Consider the following 12,897-nt stretch of genomic DNA (forward strand, 5'->3'; position numbering starts at 1 on the left):
GTTGTTGTCTTAATAGTTCCTTTAAGTATTAGTTCTCTTTTGCAAATGAGAAAATAAGAGAAGTCAAGGGAGTAAACTACGTTACAGTTAATCCATAATACCATCCAGTTTCTGAAACTGGATCCAGATCCCCTTAAATTCTTTCATTTCCTACTTAGCTTGTGCTTTTCTACTAAATCCTGGTGGTAAGTTGTAAATGCAGGCCCCAGTATAATAAAATCATTACTATTCATTTGACTCCATATTTTGGCATGTTAGCAAAGCATTATTTAGGGCCCATAAATGCACTTATTTTGAGTTGAAACAGTGAGCACTGGCCACTAGCTCTTAGATAGTGGAAGTTTGTGTCACTATTTATTAACACTTTGTCCTAGAAGTAGATGTGCATGTATATGAGCACAGGTGCACAAAGGATATGTTTAAGTGATTCTCACTTGTTTTTACCCCCAAATAAGGCCAAAAATTCAGTTTCAAGAGAGTTCCTAGTTAATTTTAGACAGGAAGTTATAGGCAGGGGGAATGCCTCTACCTACAATGTTATAGGCAGGCAATGCTATTGACCAGATAGGAAGTACTGGTTGTGTATCTTCCAATCTGTTTGGTCCTATCTATAAATATGGTGCCAGCAGATTCTCAACTAAGAGACATGGCTATTGATGTTTGTTTTAGAATGAATTATGATTGCCATAGCAGAAAGGATTTTTTTTGAGGGGGAAGGGGAAGGGATACTGTCATATGATTCCTAGAATTAGAAATAGACTGAAATTATTTGTATTGTTTTTGTAGTTTGATTTTTTTTTTTTTTGCCAGTCCTGGCCTTTGGCTCAGGGCTTGAACACTGTCCTTGGACTTTCTCAAGGCTAGCACTCTACCACTTGAGCCTCAATACCACTTTTGGCTTTTTGTTATGTATGTGGGGTACTGGGGAATCGAACCCAGGTCTTCATGCATGCTAGGCAAGCATTCTACCACTAGGCCAAACTCCCGGCCCCCTGTAGTTTGATTTTTCTCCACAGTTTAGTATGAGACCAGCACTTCTGATTTTAATCAGCCTAGTTTAATTAATTTTCTATATGTATATAAAGGTGTATTTTTAATCCTTATTTTCCTAGCAAAAATATAATTGTAACACATGCTGTGTACAAGTTAAAATGATGTTGTATAATGCAGGAAATAAATTTCCAAGCTTAAAGTAAAAATGAAGAGGAGTACATTATAATTTATTGCACTATGTTAAATTTTCCAGTCATTATAGGGGAGTTTTAGGGGCTGAGGACATAGTTTAGAGGTAGAATATGTGCTTAGCAGGCACAAGTTCAATCTCCATCACAGTTATAAATACTATAGTAGCTATAAATATTGCAGAATTAGCAATTTGGCAAAGTTTTCCTAAACAGAACTCTTATTCAGGATTCATGTCTATGAGTTTACCATATGATACAATATAAACAGACCATTGGCAAGGGCATTCATCCTTAACATTTTAAAATTTTTCCTTTAATGCATGATATTCAAATACTGCCTTTTCTTCCACTTGGCTCTGCCTGAGATGTTGGGCATAGCTTTTCTTGAGACAGAGTAATGGAACTAGGATAAAATTTTCAGAGAATCTTACTATCAAATAGAACTGAGATAAAGAGATACAGTGGTTGGTGTATTTCTAGATATAGAGCAAAGAAAAGGAGTTGAGGATAATACTAACAATTACTCGGTTTTTAACTGTTGTGGCTTTAATTGCAAGTCACTTGAACCATATCTCCAGCCTAGTTTTCTTTTGATTATTCAGACAGTCTCGCTTTTGCCATTGCCTGTTGAGATGCAGTCTTGTGTATTTTAGGCTAATCTCAAACTAGGGTCCTTTCAGTCTTGACCTCATGAGTAGCTCGGCTGATTTCATTTTTCTAAGCATTGAAATGATACTCAGATATTGTCATGGTCCTACCTGTTTGAAAATTGACAGCTATCCATAAAAAGAAAAAGAAAAAGAGATTGACCAGTTAGGCCTGCCAAAGCTGAAAGAACTGATTTTGTACTAAAGATTATACTATTTTTTAAGATAATATTTGAATATATTTAACTGAGTTTTATGCAAACTATGAATGTTGAATTAGAATCATAGCATTACTTTAAGGTCTGAATACTAAAAGAAAACCATTGTCTATGATGAATTATATTGGCTAGCCCTGAAAAGACCTAAGAAGTCTTGCAACCCAATGTTTTCTGATGCTGAAAAGAATGGGTGTACCATGCTGTCCCCTCCAGAGAAGGGTGGGAAGAAAAAGCAGGCAGTAGTGGAAAAAAAAATTCTTCAAATACATATTCCCTGGGAATTGTTTTTCCATGTGTCCATTCCTTCTGTGACACCCTAGAACAAATGAGCTGCTTTTATATCAATAATGCATCCTTTAGTTGTGCTGACTACAAAGTAAGACTGAAAACATCTCATTGAACTCAGCCTATTTTTCCAAAAGAGGAACAGGCCTCTAAGATGAGGTGGACACCAAGGTGCTCACACATTGTTAGAGTTATTGTCAGGATGAGAATGCTAACACTCTTGATACTATATCCATACATAAATAAAAAGGTCTATAGAATTTAGAGAGGAAAAACAACCTCCGGAACTCTAAGAAAAAGCATATAAAAAGAGTATTTCTTTTGTTTTCTAAATCCTCAATTTTTCACTGGGTAGATTCAAACTGCCAATTTGTAGAAAAGCTGGTTTTGAATGTGAAATTTCAGTTTTCATTTTATAGTATCATACCTTGATTATTAGAAACTCCTCATGAAACTTACGAGGACAATTTCTAAACATAATTGTTTTAATGACTATCTTTCAACCTGTCCCATTTGTACTTAGTTTTCAATTATGATTATGAAACTGAATTTGAATTCCAATTATAGATTGTGAAGTAAAATGTAAAATTTGATTTACATTGTAATGTGGATTAATATATATATATATAGCTATATATCACATATATTGGTTTGAGGTGTAATCCGCAATATCTTCTTTTAGTCTGCATCAAGTTTTTAAAATCATACTTGAAGACTTAGACATCCTCTGTCAAGAGAATCAAATTTCTGTCAACATAAGTTGGATGTTTCTTGAGAATATTTATTTAGAGATAGTAAAACAAAAGGTAACAAAGGAAGTTTAAAGCAAGAAGATAGAGAAATAAGTATTTCTCATGCCGCTTTGCTTTTTCTTCTGAAAAGGAAGTCAAGCATAAAAATAAACTTCATACATTTTCAATTTTTAAATTATGTTTCCTAGGTCATACTTGAGAAAAAGGTGGAAGGATATCAGGAAAAGATGTAATGTAGTTATTTGTCTTTTGTGCAGCAGTGAATTTTGCTACATTTGTTTTGTATTACACTGGAATTAGAAAGCATTTTTACCATTCTGCAGTCATTTCAAGAGCTTTGAAAATGCTTTGGCACAATTTATTTGTTTATAGTAATAAAATCAGGAAGACGTCAGCAATATAGAATCTTCGTAATTGTGCATATAGTATTTTAGTGATTTTTAATGCCTGCTTATTTTCTATAATCCTTACATTTTATAAATCAAAAATCTTCATATACTTTCACTACAAGTTAATTTATAATTAATTATTTATACTGAATAAAGTACCAGATCCACATTTAATATTAGTCTACCCAGATTAATCTTATCTAACTGAACTTTTGTATCTACAATCCATCATATTCCAACTTTTTAAATAGCATTTTTAAAGGAAGAACTTCTGTTTTATAAAGCATATAAAGCCAAAAATTACAATTTCTATGCATCGTTTAATATTCAGTGACATCATTTTTGAGATTATGCATGTTCTAGGTGCTTTTTCTTATCTGTCTGTGGTATTCATGTGGAATTGTCAACCATTGCTACTGTCATTTATTGTAGTTAAGCTGGAAAATGGTGCTTCAAGGCTGTGCCAGTCAACATTTGAATGTGAGACTTGAGAAAATACGTACTTTGCTGTTTAATATTTTGAGCCAGCACTTAATGGCTTCTACAGAAGGAAATATTGTAGTTGTCAAGTGGTGCCAAACTTGAATGTCTTGATTTATCTGTGTCATTCCAACTTAGGTCAGATTTTCTTCCACACATTGCCAGTTCTTTGCAAAAAGAGAAAGAAAGTGAGAAATCTGAGCTCTTCCATTACTCCTATCCCTTGTATCTTTATTCCTTTTTTTCTTCTTTTAGATACTTGTGCACCTTACAGAAAAACCCCCTAGAGGGGCTGGGAGTTTAACTAAGTGGAAAAGCACTTACCTGACAAGTGCAAGGGACAGGAGTGTGGCCTAGTGATATAGAGTGTTTGCCTTACATGCATGAAGCCATGGGTTCAGTTCCTTGGTACCACATACACAGAAAAAAAGCTGGAAGTGGTGTTGTGGCTCAAGTAGTATTGCATAGCCTTGAACAAAACAAAACAAAAAAAGCTCAAGAACAGTGCCCAGGCCCTGAGTTCAAGCCTCAAGACTGGCAGAGGGAGAGAAAGAGAGAGGGAGAGAAGGTGGGAGGGAGCGGGAGAGAGAATGCCCACTAATATGAAAGGGAGGGCAGCATGGTTTTCTTTGATCTGTCTAGATCAGTTTAAAGTTGAATTGGACAATGACAAATAACTGTGGGATGCATATCTTATTTTAGTTGGTTATCAAGACTTGCTGTTTTGACTTGTATTTAACAAGAATTTTTAGTGATTATAGTCTTCTTTTGAGGGACCATTGAAACTTCACCATTCTTAGATGTCATTTTCTGTATTCTGTATCTGCATGGACTTCCTGAACATATTTGGTTGTTTATTAGCTGGCTGTTTGGTACAAATTCCTGTTCTCATTGTGTGCCTGCACAGCTACAACTGTGAGGACAGGCAAAAAAAATTGTCCCAATAGATGAACTCTGCTGTTCAACCTGGGAAAATATCACTTAACTTCTTAAAAATATGGGAAAAATATCAAAGCAGTAATGAATATTTTTCTTTTTGGACAATGTCACCCAAAAAAGCTGCATCTTTTTTTGTTTTCTTGTGGGTCATGGGGCTTGAACTTGGCCTGGGTGTTGTCCCTGAGCTCTTCAGCTCAAGGCTACTGCCCTATCCTTGAGCCTAGCCCCACTTCCTGTTTTCTAGAGCTTAATTGGAGATAAGAATCTCAGGTTCTTTTGTGCCTGGGCTAGCTTTGAACCTTGATCCTCCAATCTCAGCTTCCTGAGTAGCTAGGAATACAAGCGTGAGCTACTTTGCCCAGCAAATTTTTTGTGTGTGTTGGTTATAGGACTTGAACTCTGGGCCTGAGTGCTGTCCCTGAGCTCTTCAGCTCAAGACTCCTGTCCTAACCCTGAAGCCACAGCCCCACTTCTAGTTTTCTGGTGACTAATTGGAGAGAAAGCTGCTTCTTAAACAGTCTTTTTATATCAACATTCCAAAATGCCTCACTTAGTGCAAGGTTTCCTATCAGTTCAGTGCGTTTATAATTACAAGAGTCCTTTAATGAAGGGATAATCTCCTGAATTATAGAGGCTTTGTGTGACTGTCAGAGACATAGTAACAGCCATTGCTCTATTTGGATATGTTGCTGCTGAAATTACTGATTTATCTCTAAGAATATTAAATCTAATTCATCAAGCTCCCACACACATTTCTTTGCTTAAAAGAAAGGCAGATTTTAACTATAGGCTTTTCCTTTAGAATATGATTTTAACATTTACCCATCAATGAGGTGATAAAGCAATAAAAGAAATTCAATTGTATGTGATTTAAAGAAGGGCTGTCTTTGTCCATTGACCTCCAGGGTCACACAAAAGCATTTCTCATTGGCTGCATCAGAAGTTTGTAAGCAAAGCCTTTTCCCAAGAATTTCCTTTATATTTTGGACACCAAAGATTGTGACATGATATATCCTGATGAGTAACAGTGTCTTTTAGACGGCAATGGGCACATGTGTTGAATCTTTAGCTTGGATTTTCTCCCTCCTTTGGATCTTCTCTTTGTCCTGAGACCCTTATACCTAAGGCAATTTTTTTTTCAAAATACATATATATTTATTAGGTGTCTAATTTTTAGCATTTCCATCTCCCCCACCACTCCTCCATGACTAAACATTTTCACTGCTAAAAACATAGTTTTTCCAGAATAGCCCCATGATGAGTAATGGAGTAAGTAACGGTTTGTATATTTTACATTGTAATAGGAAAATAGAACTATAATGTCATTGCCTACAAGCTAGTGAGAAAATGGATACTAAATTTGTATGTGCATGTGTGCGTGCACACATATGCGGGCTTGCATGCATGCTAGTACCTGGGTTTAAACTCAAGGCTTCATTTGACTTTTTGTGCTCTCAGTTCATGCTCTAACACTTGAGCCACCTCTCTACTTCTGGTTTTTACTGGTAAAGGGATAAGAATTGAGGATTTGTCTGCCCTAGCAGTTTTGAACTGTGATTCTCAGATCTCAATCTCCAGAGTAGTTAGGATTTATAGGTGTAAGACACTGGGGCCTAGTGTGGATGAATTTCTTCTAATTCAACAGAATCACTCTGTGACTCATCTCTGTTAAAATGAAGGAGCTTTGTAGTTTAGCAGAACAAATGTTTCATTCATCAGTATGTTTAAGGTTCCCTTTACTTTCACTTAGAAGTTAGTTGGGAACCAAAAGACAGGTTTTTAATTTAAGAGCAGACATATGTTTAGAAATATAATAACCACAGTTAAGACTTAGAAAAACTTATGAGAAATATAGCTTGTGCTGTATGTACTGTAGTATTCTTTGAAGGTACATTTGCTTTTCCCTAATTTGATGGGATTTTTTTCTGTATATTTTCTGATCTCTTGACCTCTAACTGGGTTATGTGGAAGAAAGCACATATGTGTCTGTTTCACTCAAGTCATATTTAAAACTTTTTTAAGCTGCTACATTGTGAAAGGAAGAGGAGGAAGATGAATTGAACTGGAGGGAAATTTTGTTAAAATGTTAAGATGTGTCATTTTGGTGCTCTTGATTAGTTAACCCTCTTCCAGTTGACACTTGTAACAATATGAACCTTTTTTTGTCAATAAAAATATTTAATATTGTTTTTCTTTTTTGCTGCTCACTGAACTTTTACAAAGATGTGTTCATTTGTATCAGTTCATTGTTTTTGCTTCATATTTGTCTGTGTACTTGTATTCTAAATAAAGTTCTAGTTTTGTGTCCCAGTAGTCTATTCCATTGTGTGCATAACGTTTGCCTCTGATGTATTGTAATTCTCTATTGTTCTTAATATTTGGTACACCTACCATTTATGAAAGTAAGAAAAGCAGTCCAATAAAATCAGCTAATGTGTGTCAATAATGTCTCTAAATTGAGTGCATGCTTTAGTCACAGTATTTTGTCTGTATCTGAGTATGTGACCAGTCTTTGTTCACTTAATAAATGGTTTTCTGTAAAGCTGGCTGATTTTTATAACTCCAATAAGCTATTTGTAAAACAAATTGAACCGCATTCTGAAAGAAAAAAAAAAACACCTGTTGACCTGGACTTTCGTGTAATCCCAGTATGTAGTTAGTGCACTGAGCCAAGCATTGAAGCACAAGAATACTTCTAGCATCTGATAAGGGGAAGAAGTAAGCATTTGTGCTCATGGAGAGTCTTGAAACTGTTAAGAATTAATGGCTGATTTAGGCTTCTTAGAGCTCCAGGCTGAAAACCTTGTTTGTGGAGCAGAAATCACCACCACACATAGTGAACTGGGTATCTTGTCTTTGTTTAGAGCTCTGCTGACCATTTTTCTATATCTTGAGTGTTTTTGTCAGATGCTTTTTAAAGCAGGTAAAAGTTACATCATATTAAGTAGATGTTAGGTACTATCTTTTAGAAAAAAAATCTCTTTACTCAGATGTAATTCTCCCTGTGTCATCTGTTGCATTTAGCACGTAGGACATTGTTCTTCCAGCAGAGTAGGAATGTTTCGTCAATTATGACTAGGATGTTTAACTTTAGGCAATTCGTTGTTTTGTAAAAGTAATTTATGTTGAATTAAAATACAAAAGAATTACTATACATTTAGTAAAGGATCAATCTTTAGACACATTTACAGGTTATAAATTTAAAATGTGGTAGGAAAAGAATATTACAGTGCATCTTGAGGAAATTTTACCTCCAAGCCATGACATGTTTTCTAAAATTTTATTTTAAAAAGTTATTTACCATAAAGAAGATTTGGGGAGCTAAAATTAATATGTATAAAATACTTAATGTTGGTAATATATCAATTCAAAATATAATTTTAAAAGTAAACCAGGACATTTTATGATAAACAACTGTGATCTTAGCCTCCCGAATAGGTAAAATTACAGGTATAAAACACCAGAGGCTGGCTCTAGACTAGAACTTTTAACATTTTGGTGTATTATTTTGGAATTTCTCCATTCATAAGTAACATTTAAAAATTGTCATTAAATTGTTATTATCGTATACGTTTGTAAATGATCTTTAGTATTTGAAAATGGGTGTTATTACTACATAATTTTCCACTGCACAGGTGTGCCAAGACCCACTTTACTTTTGATGGATTGAATTTGTTTGCAGTTCTCACTTGTAAATTTTTGCCTAAAATCATATTCTAGTGGCTCAGTCCTGTCATCCTAACTACTCAGGAGGATGAGATCTGAGAATAAAGTTCATGAGACTCTTATCTCCAATTATCCAACAAAAAAAGCCAAAAATGGTCTGTGGCTCATATTAGCAGTAGAGTGCTAATCTGGAGCACAAACCCTCAGGAACAGTGCGCAAGTCCTGAGTTCAAACCCCAGGACTGCTCCCACCAAAAGGTTTACTGTTAAAAAATCTTTGTGCATATATTTCTTTCATAATCTCTGATGAAATCCCTAGGATAAATTTCCAAAAGAGGGAATTTTAGGTCAAATAGAAAAAAACATTTTATTTTTTCCTATATTCGAAGTCCTAGTGATTTTTTAAACTAATAATTCAAATATAATATATCCGTAGTTACTGCAAAACTGAAAGTCTGGTAAAGCTAAGGTGATGTTTACCCTCAGGAATTTTTTTCTATGTAGTTAGAAATAGATCATTTAGGTATCATTTTTCTAATAAGAAATGCAATCATGCTGTGCATATTGTCTTAAAATGAGTTTACTTTTTAACCTAGTTATATATTGTGAATTTATTTTCATGTTAACATGTAGAAGGGTAACACAATTTCTAATGATAGAATAAAAATGAGTATAATTAATCATTCTACTAATGGACTTTTGGTGTACATCTTTATTTTTGTATATTTATGTATTTCTGTATTTAGCTAAAACTAGCCCACCAAAAGAATCAGTTGTAGAGCAGTGATTCATATGGTATAATGCTATCATTGAACACAAAAGCTCAGGGACAGTGCCCAGGCCCTGAATTCAAGCCCTATAAACAGGACCAGAGACAGAGACAGAGACAGAGATTGGGCTGGTGTAGATTTTACTTCGATGTAGATCTTTTTTTTTTTCACTGTTTTTGCTAGCCTGATACATAATACATATATTTCATTTTAATTGCGATATCTGATTTATTAATGTATTTTGTTACTTATATTTCTTCTATGAATAATTGCTTGTCATTTCCTGAGCTCATTTTCTAGAGTCATCTTTTTCTCATTGATTTGTAATAGCTTTTCATAAGTCCTTTATCACTATATTTTTAGGAATTTTATCTAGTTCTTTATATCGACTTAAAAGCCTTCACATTTTTAAATGTTTAAATTATCTAATCTGTTCATCTATTTTTTATAGCTTCTAGATTGTGTCATGCTGAGAAAAGACCTTCTTTCCTCATTCCTAGAATCATGAACAATCATTATCTTTATAGAAACAATTTTAAGCCATTTAGAAATTGAGGGTAGGGGACCTAGGTAATAGGAATATAAATTTGCTTTTGTTGTTGTTTTTCCAATATATTGGTTCAAACTAACTATGTATTGAAGAGCCTATCCTCTTCTCAATAGTTTGAATTAGTGTCTTGATTATATACTCAATTTGCATATTTATACAACCAAAAGAACTCTGATGGAGCATTGACTGGCTTGTTCCCTTAACAATAATATAGTCGTCTTTTTAATACATATATTCCTTTAAGCTTTAGATCAACCTGAAAAGTAACAACAAAAAAGGTAAGAGGGTGGTTTAAATTAAAAGTATACTGAATTAAACACTTCTTGAATATCTCTAGATACATGGTGCAACTCTTATCATGAATAAAATTTAATGTTAATGATTTGAGGCAAGTTTTTTTTTTACTGAATTATACTAAAAAATGAACAGTCATTGAAAGTATGACTTGGTTAATGTTCATGAAGCAAACATACTACTATATCACCACCTAAGGGGAGACAGAATTATCTGAACTCCGGAAGCTTTCCCCATGTACTTTCCCTGCTGTTACCTCCCTAAGACAACCACAACACTAACCTTCATCCTCAAATCATTTTGTGGTTTTAAATTAATTGTGTAATTTGTTTTTATAAACCTAGCTTACCTTTTTACTTCTTGATGCTTTTTTAAAAATAATCAGTCATGGGACTTGAACTCAGAGCCTGGGCACTGAACCTAACTTTTTTTGTGCAAGGCTAGCACCTTACCACTTTGAGCCACAGCTTCACTTCTGGTTGTTAGATCATTAATTGGAGATAAAGAGTCTCACAGAAGCCAGGCATCTGTGCTCATGCCTGTAATCCTAGCTATTCAAGAGACTGATATCTAAGAACTGGGCTTCAAAGATAGCCTGGGCAGGAAAATCTGTGAAACTCTTACCGCCAATTAACCATCAGAAAACTGGAAGTGGCACTGTGACTCAAAGTGGTATTCAAGTCCCCAAATGACAATAAACAAACAAATAAATAAAATTACAAACTTTCCTACCTGGGCTGGCTTTGAACCGTGATCCTCAGATCTCAGCCTCTTGAGTAGCTAGGATTACAGGTGTGAACTAGTGGTGGCCAGCCAGCTATCCTTTTTAAAGGGTGGATTCTGCTCCCAGATCTTTCTAATGATATGTTTGTGATTTTGTTTGTTTCCTGTATTAATGATTACTGGGAGGGCGATGTGAATCGGTAATGTAGCATAATGCTTGGTGACTTTTGCACCTTTGATTTTCCCCCACTTCAGATCATATTAATTTGTGTGCTCACCTTTTAAAATGCAGGTTTAGATGATTAGTTTTGGTAGCTGATGGGAATTTCATTAAATATTACCAGAGGTTCCTATTTGGGACATTTGGGCTGAGCCTACGTCGGTAGGTGACAGTTGAGTAGAGGGCTGTCCGGGTGAGCTTCACCCAGCCCTCATCAGTGACTGAAGAAGTGCCCATAAACAGCATTGACTTCAAGGCAGTCCCTGGAAGCAAGCTGGGATATGGAGAACTCAGTTGTAGATAGCAAGGAAGTATTACCTGAGACATGACGTGCATTCTGAGTGTCCTTTGTTGCTTTTCTTTTGTCCTTGGGGTTCAGTGAAACTGCCCAGAGTTACCTGGGGGGAATATTCACTTTTCTCTGTGACCTTAGCCTTCTGCAGTGGATTCTCCTCACTTCACACAACTGTGCTAGGAGAAAATGTTGTAAGGTCATACCAAACAGTCCTTAGAGTACAACACATCCATTCCCACTCCCAGTTCTTCCCACCCTGAAAGCACTCTCAAGTCTTTCTTTAATGGCCACCCTCTTTCCTTTAGTCAGTTGTAAATTCTTTGGCACATTTCTTCATCAGTATAATCTCCTAAAAGTTTCCTTCTCAACAGTATATCATGGCAATTTCTTTTCTTTTTTCTTTTTCCTTTTTTTTTTTTTTGCCAGTCCTGAGGCTTGAACTCAGGAGGGTCTGGGCACTGTCTTTGGACACTTTTGCTCAAGGCTAGTGCTCTGCCACTTGAGCCACAGCACCACTTCTGGCTTTTCTAGGTATGTGGTCCCTAGGAATTGAGCCTAGGACTTCGTGCATGCTAGGTGCGCACTCTACCACTAGGCTAAGCTCCCAGCTCTTATCATGGCAATTTCTGCTACCAAGATTTTACAAGCAGTGTGTATTATAATAAGTAAATGTAATTTACTATTTCAGTTCTAACCGTGAGAGAACAATATAGTTGTTTTCATACAATTTCTTTCTCTTTGTGTAAGCATTCTTTATACAACTATGGATTCAAGTTTTGGTTTACATTTTCCATGCACAGTCCCTGTTTTTCTGATAAAAATGAAGCAAGTAAAAGTACTTACCACTGTGTTTAGTGTTTTGTGTTTATAATTAAACTTAGTCATCCTGTGTGAAACTGTGGTTGTTAGAGTGAATCAGGCTTAGCTGTCCAAAGTGAAGATTAATTTGAGAAAATTTGGGGAACCAGGATATTTTCTTAAACACAGATAAATAGTAGCTAAATTGTATTCACTGAAAATTTTGTTCTGTATTATCTCATCCCTATGTCCAACCCTGGTCCAGACCCTGACTCTGCCTTTTACTAACATCATGACTTCAGTAGTCCAGTGTCTGGCATAGAGGGGACCTCAGTAAATACTGCATGAGTTGATGTATGAAGTTTCTTAAATGTATGCAGCTCAGTTTCCTTGTCTATAAAATAGGCAGAATATGCCTGGTGCTGGTGGCTTATACCTGTAATCTTACAAGGATGGTAGTTCAAAGCCAGCCTGGGCAAGGGAGTTGGTAAGACTATATCTCCAACTTAACCACCAGAAAACTGGAAGTGCAACATGGCTCAAAGTCATAGAACACTAGCCTTAAACAAAACCAAAAACAAACAAACAAAAAAGCTCAGGGACAGTACCCAGGCCTTGAATTCAAACCCTATGACTGACAAAAATAAAAGACATAATTATGTGCTCAGTTATAGATTATAGTTAATT

The sequence above is a fragment of the Megascapheus bottae genome, chromosome 3, assembly GCF_031878675.1.
Source record: "Megascapheus bottae isolate mThoBot1 chromosome 3, mThoBot2.hap1, whole genome shotgun sequence".
Classification (NCBI taxonomy): domain Eukaryota; kingdom Metazoa; phylum Chordata; class Mammalia; order Rodentia; family Geomyidae; genus Megascapheus; species Megascapheus bottae.